This window comes from Phasianus colchicus, chromosome 2, assembly GCF_987193195.1.
Source record: "Phasianus colchicus chromosome 2, bPhaCol1.hap1.1, whole genome shotgun sequence".
Classification (NCBI taxonomy): domain Eukaryota; kingdom Metazoa; phylum Chordata; class Aves; order Galliformes; family Phasianidae; genus Phasianus; species Phasianus colchicus.
Window position 1 is genome coordinate 20,627,801 of NC_143437.1, and position 16,037 is coordinate 20,643,837.

Sequence of the window (16,037 nt, forward strand, 5' to 3'; positions counted from 1 at the left end):
TAAGCAGCATATTTAACTTGATTGCTCTTTTGAGGGCACGTTCAGTGGTGGACTTTGTAGATTTGCATCCCTCTGGTAGAAGAGACCTCTCCAAAAAGGCAAATTAAGCCATGCTTATGGCTGTTTTACCCTAAGCAGTTAGAGCAGTTGGTAGAGCAGTATAACGCTGCCAGAACTCACTAATGAATGTGGCAATGCAATTTAAGGTTGGCTTTTGGTTTTCCAAACAAAGAGGAACATGATTGCACAGCTACATTTGGCAGCAGGTGGTTTCCCTTCCCTTACCCTCAAACTGTGTATGTTCTACCTATACTTTAGATTCTTTGAGCTTGAATAGAAAGGTTTAATTAATGTTGAGTCAAACAAACACTTCCATAGACATAACTACTGGATATGGCTTATTCTGTAGTAGGCAATTCATGTACAATATCTCCAGTTGCTTTTAATGTCCATCATCAGCCATTCAGACTGAAATTTCCTAGATTATGCTTCTTCCTTAGTCTCTCTTCAGAAACTACATATCTAAAAATAGAAGGGAAATCTGCTATTTTAGTAATGTTCTTAGTTTTATTTGAATGTTTCAAGCAAGACTTCAGATCTGGTAAAACAACAGATCATCTTATTTTAGGGTGATACAGCCTTGGTCTAAGCAGCCCTCTGAACAGCCACTTTTTGCCACAGTTTGGCCACACTATTAGTATCTGAAAGCCAAACTCCCAACTATTTTAAAGCAGCCTAAATTATTGAAGCATATTCTGAGATACATCTCTTAGGATGACTTTTGAATGTATAAAATGTATTTAGTAAGATATAATTGGAACAATGTTTATGTACATTTATGTATTTCCAAATTTAAAATAATCAGTCTCCACCTATGAGGCATCTATCTTTTCCTTCCTCCTGAAATTAAATATTAGGAAAAATCTTCCAAGGGGGCAACTGGGAATCTGTATTTTGGCCAATAAATGCAGGGAGACAGAGCTTTGATCTCCAGCTGGTGTGCAGCATGTCTACTTCTTGCCAGCTGGCCTGGGTGGTCTATAAGCAGCAGAAAGGCACAGAGCCAGACTTCTGTAGGTCACCTGGAAGACTCTTGGCAATTTCACCTTTCCCTTGCCAGTTCTTTCCATTCTTCTCATCTTTATTGGTGATGATTTCCACCTGCCAGTTTTTTTTTTTTTTCTTGCCTAATGAGATTTTTTGGTCCCCCAAATAGCAGAAACATCTGTTATTTTGCTGTAGTTCACCAGCAGCACATTGAATGGCTACAAAATTTTAAAAAGGAAGATCAAATTCTACCGGTAAGTAAAGAAAAAGTCAACACTGAAGTATTTTCACACCTTGCCAGAACCTTTTCTCCACACCTCAGAAGCAATTAACATTGCATCATCTTTCTTTTCATATTACAATTGCAGTGCTTGACTCAGGAAAGGAAAGGTAATTTGCAGTTCTCTGTATTAAAGTCACACATCCACGCACAACCTTATTCATGAAAAAATATTCTAATTTTGAATAAAACTTCTGAAATATCTTGAGCTCAGAAGTGAATAATAATGAAAACATTTATCACTTATTGAAATAGGCTAATTGCAATGATGGTTGCCAGTATTTTCTTTTTTTCTTCCATATTTCTGGAAAAAAAAAAAAAAAAGAAATCCCATTCTAGAAATGCTGCAAAGACAACTTTTTCTTTCTTTTCTTTTCCTATATATTGTTATATTTCAACTTTGCACAGTATAACTAAGACAACTTTGGTTCAAAAATCTATTAAAACATTATCATAGCTAATATTACTAGAGGGACAAAAATAGTAACTATGGGAGACTTTTTGTCATACAGAAGGTCTCCAGCCATGGCCAAACAGAGATCATTACTGTCATCTCAAATTTATATCAGTTAGTGTCCCATCCTTGCTTTGCATACTGCTTTTTATCTTGTCATCAGATATTGAAATAGAAATGTGCAAGATTTCCTTGGGGTATGGATTAGGGAGGGAGGGAGAGTAATTTAGAGAAAATATGTTTGTGAGAACTGGATGTGAGCGAGCAGTGGAAGTCGCATTTTTGAAAAAGCATGGTGCTTCATATTGAAATATTCTTGTTTTAGTTCTGTATTTCAGAACTGAAGATCTTTCAGAATTTGGTGATAGTAATAACAATTCAAAAAAAATATTAGCAGGTAGAAGAGATGAGTGTTCTCATTTGCACTCAGTGAACCAAGAAAGCAGAAAAATATTTTTTATTCAATGCGTTTAGTCAAGATTAGATATGTATGTGCTTAATAAAAAACCCCACAGTTACACTGCATGTTTATGACAAGCAAAATGTCACCTCACGTTGGTAAGAAACACATTGTTTTGGGTGTGTGGGTTTTTTTCCTTAATTTACTGCTACGTGAATTCTGAATTGTTCAATGATGGTCTTAATGCTAAATGTTGGGAAAGAAGTCATTGAACTAGCTTAAAGGGGATTGACTTTCAAGTAAGGTGGTAATCTGTTGCTTCTTAAGTATTTTCATTGAAAAATTCAAATATTAAAGGAATGGACATTTAATAGCCATTTCAGAAAAGAAATCGTGACTCAAGTCCAATATTCTTTTAGCAGTCCCTTGAGTCAGAGTTAATCAAATTCTAGCTAAGGATTTTCTGCACCCGTGCTGGCAGAGAAATGCTATATAATTACAGATTACATAGTTGATTGATGGTGACTTCATGAGTCACACAAAAGGATAGTGAGACGTTTCTTTGATAAAAAGTATTTAATGAGTGATTTTTCTTCTTCTTCCTATTTCAAGTAGATACTTTAACTTCAGTGTAGCTTCAATTTCCTACACTTCCAGAAAAAAAACACCACTTCACATATTAGACTATATATACCAATTTCTGATTTGTTGGTTTTTCTGATTTTTGTTAATAGTTGTTTTAATAACACAAGATGTGAAAAGCCCATCAAAAATATGTTGGATAAAAGTCCAGTAGTGCCTATTGGGAGCAGAATATGGCAGTGCAGTTTCACTCAAGGCTTCCTCATAGAAGAACTATGTTGCCTTACTGCAGTTTAATAGTCTATGTCCATTTAAGTGGAATTCTCACTCGGGATAGAAGAAAAAATTTAAACTGCAATGGAATAACATATTATAAAATATAGTTCTACCGAGTATTTTTAAATTTGTCTTTCTTGATCTGTTGTTATCAGAATTCACAAGATTACACACTGGATAGTCTTGTGTTATTTACCAAGATATGGGGGTGACGTTTCTCTGTGGTAAATTTACAAACTGGTTAAATAAGCAGCCTATACATATATAGCTGATTATATAAAATATATAGCTGTATTTTGCTAATCATACATAGAAAAGTTATATTGTATTTTGATGTATATTTTTTAATTTTGTATTTTCTCAACTATTGACCCCATGTGTTTCTCTTTGAGCCTTCTACCAAATCAGTTAGGCCTCTACAGCTGTCACCCATCCTAGTACACTTCCCAGCAGGCATTCAGCAGCTAGCACCAAATCCACACACATATTGAAGCTACAGTTGCCAGTGGCTACCAGGTCATGGTCCAGAGAAAGAATGCCACTTCCACCTGCTCATTTCTATTCAGGATCACAGACTTGAAATGAAAGCCTAAAGTGAAGTAGTGCAATACTGTTGAATCTTGTCTGGCCTTAATGCCACAGTTACATTAATTTTGTTTGCATCACAGCACAGATGCTTTCATCTTTTTACAGCCTTCCTAAAGACCATAGCATCCTATAGTACTGCATCCTGCTGATGACAGTGGTCACTGCTGGGTGCTTCTTTATATCCAGGTAATTACCTTAGCAAGCACAGTTATACAACCAAATCACCCTTTCCTAACCCATGGCATTTAATGGTTGTCTTATGACCATAAGAAAAACTGTTCTTTATCCTATGTAATGCAATAAGTCTAGTTTTATGCTTCACGTACAATTCCTATGGATCTTTCTCACTGAATTTTGTGATTCAGTGATCTCAGAAGTTTTTTAACCTTTTTCAGTCAAGTCCAAGGAAATGAGTACCAATGAGATTACAGCTGTATTAAGGGAGAAGAGCACAGAGGTTCATAAGCACTAGCATAATGTTCCTATTATTCACAAAGGGAATAAGAACCTGCCTATCACAAAGCATGGCTACTACAATGCAAGATATGCAGTTGCAATTATACTGCTATCATTGTACTCCAGGCGTAATGGAGAAGAAGCAGTGTAGACTAAGGGGACAAGGGTGTTCAGCCTCCCACACCGTACAGCCCACACAAAATGGTGGCAGCTGCAGCACTCAGCCCCCTGCCAAACTCTGACTTCAGTGTGGCACATCAGAAAGGAAAAAGGAAATAATCTAACATCAAACATTTCTGTTTTCTCCTGTCCGCAGAATGTCTAATACAGGGAGTCTAATCTGAGGAATCAGTTCCTGACAGAGTACTGGGCACAAACAAAAATTATTAGTAGCACAAACAAAAATTATCAGTAGAATGAATTTGATGCATTGTTTCTAAATTATAGAGAAATGTGTACTGCACTCTACTCATTTTGAGTTCTCTGTCCTTGCAGAATTGAAGGCATATATAATTCTTCACCATGCTTACGGTAAGTGCGTAAAGATGGTCACTGACACATTCAAATCATTAATAATTCTACGTAATATAAACAACATAGGTTTTATGACATAATCTGTTGCATAATAAAAGTCTGAACTTCACATCCACTTGAAACATTTTAATTTCATTAACAACATCCTGTGTTGATGGTTTGACTCACAGAATCATAGGAAATTTAAAGTGGGAAATAGTTTCAAAATATGAAGAACAAACAGATAAAGCCTTTTCAGAATTAGTAATATGAGAAAATGTTTTCTCACACAAATAAAGAAATATTAATACTTTATTAAATATACTGCTAGAGGAGAAGTAAATATGCCAATCAACAATGAAGCACTATACACTAAAGTGACTTGCTTTGTATCTTGTGAATTTTTAGCTTTAGTTATTGATACCATGAACGTTGTTGTTTAAGCATGACCTATTTAAGAGCATATTCCATTAGAAATAAAAAGGATATATATAAAGAAACAAACAAAAAATCCCATCACCGTATACCAGTCCAAAGATAAACTCATTTTTAATTGACAGACTGCAGCATGAAAATGGGCAGCATTTATCATCCATCTGAATGGATATGGGGAGAGGGATTCAATACTCAGTGGAAAGCCAGATCCACTATAGTGGGGTTTGGTTTTGTTTTTCAGAAAAAGCAAATCTAATGGAAAGAAAATTCACTTATTATAAGTCTAGAATAGAAAAGAATTTGAGTCAGTGACAGAAGAAGATACGGTGGGAGGAAAGGAGTTCTAACTGCACTTTTCTTTAATCTCTTAAATTATATTGAAGGCAGACCAGGGCTGAATGACAGGTTCACTGAAATTGTGCCATGATTTTTCAAGGGTTTTGAAATTGGACTAAAACATGAACTGCATCATTTTTAATGCACATCACTCTAAATAATGAATTATTAATACTACATTTCCTTTGTTTTCTTTTTTTCTTTTTTTTTTTAAGAGAAAATATCCTAATTAAGGCATTTTATAAGACTAAACAAAATTATTGTATTTCCAAAACACTGTATGTATTCTACCTAAGTTGTTTTTAAACCTACTTTTCAGATATTTATCCTGTTTATTACTATCTGCACCATAAAGCTAACTAATCATAAAGCTGTTTTCCAAAGTTTAAGATGGATTGTTTTGCTACTGCTTATTTGGTGTGTCACATCATTTTCTCTTGGAACAAAGCAAAAAGAAAAACAAATCAACTTAAAAAAAGAATAATTCCAAACTGTTTGGGAGTTGGTAGTTTGATAATCTTAGATATGGAAAGGCATTCTGTATGGTAGTATCTGAGTAAGAAAAGATTCTTACTAGATTAAATATACATAAACGCTACCAAATTTCTAACATTGCTCCTTATGTATGTATTCATTTGAAGCCTTTAGTAATCCACATAAGCATATTGCAGGTAACAAGGAAGACTGTGGAGTTATTAATGCAGAGGGGAAAAAAAGACACTGATAACTACTTAGTAAGTGCAAAATTCAAGAAGGATCCTAACTGTTATGTAGAACCTGGTGTGTAACCTTAAATGATCCTATGTAATCTTAAATGTAACTCTGAAGAGAAGATCATACTTTCCTGTCTTTTTGATTCCTACAATCAATAACCTTCAAATGCAAATCCAGGTATATGTATGGCTACTCTAGTGCACTTCTGCTTTACAGGCAAACATTTCTTCAAAGTCAAGCAGAAGGTCCTGTCTTGATCATAAGGTATAATAAATGAAAATGTGTTTTAAAATAAATCATGGTGCACCATGTCTTGATCTGAAATTTAGGGAAAACCCTGAAACCAGACAGCTCTTATTCATCTCTAACGTGCATTTCCTCCCTTCCTTACTTTTGTAGAATGAATTAACTATGATTCTGTATAAAATATCAGAGAAATCTCAGAGAAGCCTCCCTTTCTCAGTTCTTGCAGCAGCCAAGGTGAAAGGATCTTTTCTGAGGAAATATACAGAGGTGATTTTCTCTAAGTTTATTCTCATATATATACATTTATATATATACATTTTTATATATATATATATATATATACACGTATATATGAATGGATATATATATTCTCCACACATACTGGCACAGCTTGCACACCATCTGCCCCTGCTGCTGCTGTGGCTCTGCCCTGCCGAGCAGCCCAGATCAACAACAACCACACATCAGTGCACTGTTAATGTTGTCTGAGCTGAAACCAGGACAAGAGGAAGGCACAGTGCAGTGCTAACTCAAGTTATAGCAAATAAGAATATCAGTAAAATGGGAATATCCAAAGAGAAAACCTCCATAGAAACTAAAGGACAAAACTTCTTTCTTCCCTAGAAACAAATAAACAAATATCTGTCCTTCTTTATCTTAAGAATTATTACTGTCTATGCTTCATAAAGCTCTTACTATATCATAGCATCATAGAATAGCTTGGGTTGGAATGGACATCAGTGGTCATCTAGTTCCAACATCCTGCCATGAGCAGGGTTGCCAGCCACCAGCTCAGGCTGCCCAGGGCCCCATCCAACCTGTTGAGTGGCTCCAGGGATGGGGCATCACAGCTTCTCTGGGTAGCTGTGCCAGTGCCTCACTGCCCTCCAAACAAGCTGACAAATAAAGCAGAAAATAAACCATTAATAAAACCGTAACCAAGCTGTATGAGGACATATATCTGCGAATGGAATAACCTCAAGAAAAATAGAGAGACATATTCTCAAACACTGTGAAGAAAAGTATAACCTCCAATGATTTTACACATCAAACTTGTACTTGGATTTACTACCCAAACATCCAAAGGCAGAATTTCATTCTGGATGGTCGCAGCTCCATCATTAAAATCAACAGACTCAAGAAAAGGCCCTCAAGCAGAAGAATTTTTGAGTGAGACTGTTTCTAGATGGAAGACTGATATTTTTTTCCTTTATACAGACACCCACACAAGTTTTATTGTCAATATGGTTAATTTAAAACCTCTGTTATGAAACAGAAAATTCAGTAAAAACTTTTGTACCTGCTAAACATTGTTTCTCCCCAAAAACCCTCTGAACACAAATATCCACCATTTTTCTAACCAAAATGCAAAAAGTAGTGCATTTTAAACTCAGTAATGTATTTTACATTTGTTGTTTCTTTTGCCCCTCTACCTTTCAGACAAGCACCAAACCTCAAACGTTGGGAGGACTGGGGTGGTGAGGGGGAACACAAAAGCAAAACAAAATCGGTTGATTTAGAGAACTATTTTATGGAGAAAAAAAAAAAATCTTCCAAGTCATTTACACTGCTTGTTGGCATTTCTAAAGATGACAAGAAGGATGGTTTATACATACACCTTATACAACACAACATTCTGTAACAGCTCTCAAGCCAGGCTATGTAAGCAGATTGTTACAGACCCAGAAGGGAGTGGTGCCAACTAATGAACCACTAAAACCACTTCTGTAATGTTCTGTGTTTCTCGGAGGTCTTCTGTTCACATGATGAGGCCTGTTATTGCTTAGTTTATAAAACATGATTTGATTATGGGCTAGCAAAAACTTATTACAGTCCCAGCTGGGTATATTTTGGCTTTTAATTCTGGACTGTCCAAGATATGCTGCATAAAGAATAAAGATCCTGACTTCTTTTCCTATATCATAGGTTTCTTCGTTAGAGAGCAGAAACTGCAGAAGGTGAAAGTGTTACACAGCTCTTCTGCAAAAATCCACCAGAAATCTTCTGCCAGTTCCTGGGTAAATTCCATTTCACTATTTTTCTCCTTTGAATCACAGTTGTGTTGTTTATTGAAGTGAGACAGTGCTAAAAAACCAAAGTTTGTTTATCTTTGGTAATATTGTTCTCAAGGTTGTGCAGGCATCAGCACCAGCTTCAATAATCATTTTAGTTTCAGGAATTTACCTTGCACTGTCTGTTCCCTTTTAAGTACTTTAGATAAGTTTGCCTATGGCAAAAGAAATAAAAATAAAAAGATCAGGGTAATGATCCTTCATTACTCATACAAAGCAGCGAAAGAGTAATAAATTACACGAATGATTTCAGGAGTGATCTCACAGTTACAGGCAACTTGGGTAACTGGAGCCTAAGGCCTCTTAAGCTTCATTTTGTATCCTAGGCTTACAGAAATAATTTCAGCAAACCTTTGCTTTCTGTCCTCCTGTTTAAGAAAGGATACTACATGCATTGTAATCAAGTGTAGGTAACTCATATACTGCCTTGAAAGACCCTCAAATAAGCCTTTTAAACAAAACATCCCCACTTCAAAAATGCTGATCACAAATCTACAACTATCTTGTTACACAGTACATGATTTGACAATGCACTAGAAAATACATAATCAAATATCAAACCCACCACAGCCAAAATTAGCAATACCTCTGAAGATTATCACAGAGATACCTGTACCCAGTGCCTTCTGGCTCAGCCTTGTTGTCTACATATGCCAAGCAGACAAGTAAGATCACAAACAAAAAATACATCCTAGCATTTAATTACTTTTAAAATAAAAACATATCTTTATTTATAATCCAGGTGTTGCAATACTTTATATACTTTTGATTATTCCTTACTTTCATAAGGAGTTTAATGCAGTTTTACAGTATAATATTCTCAGTTAAAACAGGACAACAAAACTGACCATGCAGAGCGTACCACACAGTGTAACACAGCTGCACAGACAGCTGTTGGCACAGAGCAAGCACAGAATTGTAGCAGTGGACACTACACAGCCAGTGCTGCAGCTTGAACGAGGCTGAAAGTTAAGGACAAAAGTATTGCTAAAGAGAGCAAAGAAGATCAGCATGCTGAAGAAAATAATTAAAGAGCAATCACTCTCTTGCTGAAGTAATTCAATATTTGCAATCTTTATGATATCAATGTATTATCAATTTTTCATAATTCTAGAATTTCTGGGAAACGTGACATGTGCAAGCATATTTAAAATAAAATTTTGTGAGATGTTATAAGCAGCAGTGTGGTTTCCTCTTTTATAACAGTCTTGAAAAGAACAAGATGACACTGAATGCACCACACATTGCCTTTCTACTAAGGTGGATTTATTAAAATGTGAATTAAGTAAAAGATTGATAAACCTTAATGATTACTACAAAGCAGATCATGCTCTATAAGAAAAAGTCTTTGTAATCTATTCCTCTGCTTACTTCAGAGTTATCATTAGAAAAGAGCCGAGTGGAAAGTCTGCATTGCAGCATGACATCAGTGTCTGTAAATGCTGTAAATCCAAGCCCTAGGGTACCAAATCAAATTTTTCTTAATTGACAATGATCCTTCACCAGAAATGCCCTCTGTTCATATCCCAGTTCGGAATATTCTGTCGCATGCACAGCTTAATAAGGAAGTGTTTTGTTAAACATCAGGCAACTAAAATTTGTATTAGTTTCAGTTCCTAAATTTGAGATCATACTCTATAGCAAGCATCAGGTATTGTTATTAATAGAGATACCACTACAGGTACAATTTGCATTTAATTATTGCTTTGATGAAGATAAATTTCACAGATAAAAGTGGCTGGAAAGCAAACCTTTGCAGGTATCATGAGAACTGTGAGGTTAGAAGTGTGAAAGAAAAAAGAAAAACAAAAAGCTAACACCAAAAGATGTTTTATGCCTCTTGTAGACAAATAGTTGTTCCTTTGATGCGAAAATGCTTATCACAGTTTAACTTCCCTTCAGTCATGTTGTTCAGTAGGTCAACTATGTTAAGTCTCACAGTCAATCTTGTCAAGACATCCTGGATTCTCTAATTGATGGTAGAACTTTACAGAAAATATTTTTATATTTGCACTATAGAAATAAAGTCTTGAAAGCCCTCATTCAAGTGAATAACTCTTATTCGCATGAGAGATCATTCAAATCAAGTATTCAATTAATTGCCTAACCTGGTTTATACTGATAAATGTACATGGTTTACTGAGAAGTGCTGTTTTGCTTTAAAGAAGCAGTTTCCATCTTCTACAGTACTAGAGCAGAACTGCAGCACTGGAAAATGAGGCTTCTGAGGAAAGTCAAGGAACGTTTTGACTGAGCACGAAAGTTGACTGAAGAAAATAAAGCAAAATGTTAGAATGCAATGTGGTATTACAACTAAATTAGTATAAACACATTACCCTTAGGTCTTATATTGTCAGCAAACTGCAGTTCAGAGCAGTGTGTGCGAAAACATGCCAGCTGTGTTTTATTATTTTACTCTCCATCCCTTTGCGTTATTTAAAATATATATCACGGTAGCCTTATTATGCAGCTGTATATCATAAAAATAACTTTTTAAGACAATGTAGCATCTACCATTTCTTTCTGAAGAGAGCTTGCTTTAGAAAAAGAAAAGAAAGTTATAATAATGAGATATAATGAGAAAAATTAAAGCATTCTCGTTTGTATCAGTGAAGGCAGGAGCGGGGCTACTCTTGTTGAGTAAAATGACTTTTATTAAAATATTGCTTTAGGTTAAGTGTGGCTTGGTTTCTCACTCCCTGTGGCAAAGTTATGTGTGAGATCCTAGCATAGCTAACCTTTTGTGAATGGCAGGTGGGAAAAGAACCATCCTGCTGAACAGCTGATGTGGGAGAGTACCAGTCTAGTGGTGGGGGACTGGACTCATCCCAGGACCAGGAGAATGGAATGAACCCAAGTGCTGCGATGGAGAAGGTAAAATAAGGATTGGTGGAAGGCATTTGTAGAGAAGTCCACTAGATGTCCACTTTGTCTAAAACCAGCATTCTATGTGAGTGAGCTTCATTATGCAGCACAGCTGATTACACAGTACAAAATCAACTTCCACCTGGCTCTTAGGCAAAAGTTTTAAAGGTAGGTTCTTTCTTCTATTATGTTGACTTTGAAGATATTAATCTCAATTTACGTGACTGTAAGGACAGTTAAGCTTTAGGTCCTTAAATTTAATTTTCAATCAACTTAAAATTACTTATTAATGATGAATTCCTTTTCTTAAGGAAGAAAAGGAAGTCTGAAGGAAGACTTAAATAAGCCCAATAACCCCATGTTAGACAAACACATGAAAAATACACATAGAATGGTGAAAGCTGCTTTAGTACCATAATAACTATGCAGAACAAGAATTAAACTTTTAATCAGATCAAATACGCTTCAATATGATAATAGTAACATTAACAGAGAATCAATCTCTAATGTGCATATTCTGTACTGTGAGGCTGACGAATATTTTTGTATTTAACTTTTATGGTTACTTTGATATGAAACATGACATTAAACTTCTCATAAATATCAACATAGGTGTTTTTTTTTTTTTTTTTTTCCTCTGTTAAGTTACGGACATGTACCATGATTATTTGAGTAGCACATATACTTACACAAACATATAAATGAGTACTATATTATAAAAGCACAGAGAAGCTATTTTTCTTATGACCTGGAAATGCCTTGGCCCTTCCATTTTTATAACATGGAGTATAAATCTTAGTTCTTGTGCTGTCATTTCAATTCTTAGGTTCTTTCCTTACATTATCATTTTTGTTACAGCTCTTCACCTGCATTTTTATGAGCAGTATGGTGGGAGGAATGTTATATAAATTATTCAGGTGACACTTTGTACCAAATACATGTCACGTTTTTTGAAGTTATCTTTTGGATAGAAGATTCTCAAAGAAATGCAGCTCCACCACTCTAATATAAAAAAGAAAATGTTTTCACAAACTGAGAAAAAAGTTTAGTTTTTTTTTTTTCCTGAAAACCACACTAGTCTTGATGGCTACTATATAAGATTTACTGAATGTGGTTTCTTCTACTTTCTGCTAAATGATCTTCTGAGTAGAAATAAAAGAAATCTACCAGTATTCTTGGTTCTTACTTGTGTCTTTGATCCAAAATAATATTTAAAGTCCAATTCAAAACTAGCATGTGCCATTTCTTGGATGTATGTCTAATTTTTTCCTGCCTACTACATTCCTGTTTACTAGAAATTAAAGCAGATTACAACAAATGATAATGATTCTTCAGCCACGACGATTTAAATAAAACAGTCCGGGCTCTACTTAGAGCATCCCATTATGCTAAATATTATACTGAATGCAACTATTGTTGTAGCATTTCATATATCCTTTTGTAAATACTTTAAACTATGTTATCGCATAACAAGAGAAGTCTCCGTTATCCTACATAGATTTCTGGGATGCCCTTTGCTTCATACTAGATGCAGTATATGGGCAAGGTTTTGGCCATCTAATTTGCTGAGACCTATGGGTATTTTTTATCTTTCAAATCATACACAGCAATTTGGTGTAGCTTTGTGATTACAATACTAATTAATTATTTGAAGATGACCAGCTCTTTCTTGATGCTAATGAAGAAACACACATCAATTCCAATATGAACAGGAAATTAAGAGAGAAAAAAATGACAAGTTAACAGAATTTGTCATTCCAACTATACAGATAAATGAAGATCATCTCTTAAGGGGATATGCATGATATAAAAATACAGGTAGTGTTTTTATACAATTATATTAATAGAAGCTCTAGATAAAAAAATAGTGCAGTAAAAACCAAGATTTTATTTTTACCTTTAAACAACTAACATATGAATGACTACAAAGCTTCCAATCTCCTATGTGCATTCATACATGGTTTGGAGCCAGGTTCACATTATGATAACTTTCATTCATTCAGAAGGGACTGCAGAGTAAAGCTCAAGCATTCATTCATTCACCATGAGCAAATTAAGGACACAACTATAATGATAAAGGTAATATGTTAATATTTTATCCATCTTTAACATATTTAATAACTAGTTTCCAGCAAGATGAAGCCACTATTGCAATAAGACTGCTGTAGAACACAAAGGAAAAAGAACAGACATGAATGCCTGTTTCCAGTAGAAAATGAAAATGTAGTGTCCATTCTGAAGAAGTGCCTCAACTATGGGTTGCTTCAGCAGGTGCTGGACATATGACAAGCCTTTCAGCTCATTCAGCAAGAGCTCTTATTTCTTATATTACAAAAGACAACATTTATTACAAGAAGATATACTTAAATATCTGCTCAACCCTGCAAGACTGTATATTTTCTACAGGAAGCCTCTATGTAATCACATTACTCACTTTCAGAATTTTTTATGTTAGACAATTCCTCTGCTATTGCAGGATCTTGAATTTCTGTCTCAGTTTTCTTTCCTGCATTAAGGTGGACATTCAGCTTAACGATTCCAAGAAATGTGCTGTAAATGCTGGACTCATAACCTAGAACAGAAGAGCATGCTTTCCAGCTATTGTGATTAATCAAAGTGACATGTTTTATTTTTATTTTGGCTCCCATCAGATTAATATTTAATTGAATTCAGACTTGAACGGAATAGGAAAGAGAAACAGTTCTTTCCGAATTTATCAGAAGCTTCTGAGTGTTAGTGAACATTCATAACAAAACAAAAAAACAAACATTACGTGAGATATTTGGGAGATCTAGATGGAGTTTTCTTATATATGAGATGTTTTTCAGTATCATAACAAATGTACACAACAGATTCACATAATGAAATTACTTGAGCTCCAGTAGAATAAATACAACTTGTTCAGAAAAAAAAAGAAATTGAACAGCAGAAGTTTCTCCTTCCCTGACAGTTTTTCCCCTCTCAGCACTTCAGTTTGGAACATCATTTTTAGAAACAATGAAATTGAAGTTGACAGAATGTTAGACTGTGAAAAGTTATAAATAATTTGAACTAAGCTAGGAGCTTTCATGCACATAGATTTCATCACACTCTCAAAAGTGAAATTTCATTCTCAAAAGTGAAATTAGACAAACTGTTCTATATTAAAGTGGTAGCTCGGTTGATGAGTTGCCTCCAAGTAGTACAGAGGCCATTCACAAGAACCCAGCTTGCTTCTATAGTGTCAAGATAGAATGCCTCCTTGCAGTCTGATCTCCTGAGTGATATCTGATGATATTTTATGCACCTTCTGTCCTATCCTCCTATTCCTAACTTCCAGTAATTCTTACAACTGCTGTGTGCATCTGTCTTGATTTTATACCTGTAGTGACTGATGCTATGACAGCAGGAAATAACACGTCTAGTGCTCTTGGAAGTGCCCTTGCTTCCACCTGCCATAGTACAGTACTGCAAACTGCCCATAGTGATGTGACTTCTAACCCTAAACGCAGATTCCAAAAGTCTGCCATGGAATAGTATTTCTTCAGCTTGTTAGTCCCCTACTCTCCTGAAAGGCTTCCTTCTAAAGCTGACCCAACATGGTAGCAGCACCACAAGCATGGGGAACTCCTGACCTCCTCTGCTTTGACCTATACTCCTTTTAAGCTTATCTATGACATCTACACAGGTATGCCACTTATATGCCTCTTAATAACTGAAGTCAAAGTCTGTCTTGGCTTGAGACTGAGCAATTCCCATCTGCCTCCAAGTTTTAGAGCTGATTGTGGGTTAAAAGTGGCGGTTAATAATACATGCTATCAGTATACAAAGTCTGCTCCCACTTTTTCCTTCACAGTACATGCTGTCAAGTCTTTTGAACATTCCTGTAAAAATGGAAGAAATTAAACATATGCCTGCTATTTTTAGAAGATGCATCCTTAGAAAAGAGTGAGGGATTGCTGGTATGAATGCAGAATGTGGTTTCAACCAGTGTGGGTTTGTTATTTACAAGTATTTTCACTTCCACCTGCTCTTGGGATCAGAGAGGGAGCTGGAGGGGGAGCTAAGATGGAATATACCCAGAAGGATGTGCTGTTTGCAAGCCCTCACTGTCTCCAAAATATGGATCCACACAGCCTGCTAAGTTTCTCCAAGGTAATAAATTAAGATGAATGAAAAATATAGTTCATCCTGCCTGAGCCTTCTCTATCCTCTACTTTCTTTCCAAACAGCCTTATGTGAAGTAAAGCTAATTTTGATCTTGAGACCTGGCCAAGTAGTTTAAGAAGGATAAAGTAAAACTTCAGTTTTTGACACAATTTGTAAGCATCAGAGACTTATGTGTGAACACAATGTGAAGACAAGCTATGTGGTCTATGTGGGCACCTGTTGCTTACCACCTGCTTGTTGCTTTAATTGTTGTAGCCCACTGTTTACTGTGAGTACACTGAAATCATACAAGTCCATCCATCCTAGTATTGGAACTGCTTCATGGTGCCTACTGGATATTTCAACCCTATATGAGGAAGAGCAGACTGGTTGATGGCTGGGCCCTTATTTTACACGCTAGACATCAAATACATCACAAGAACTGCAGACAGGTGGACTGATGGTTTTGATCATCTTACAATAACATTTTCTCAGCAATGAGAATTACAGAAGGAGATCCACATACAGACCTACAAAAAGTTTTTATAATACTCACTTCACAAAGTTCATTTCTATTGTTTCCAGTAACTGATTTGACTTTTATAAGGATACTTAAAGAGAGGATGGAAATGGATGGAATTAAGA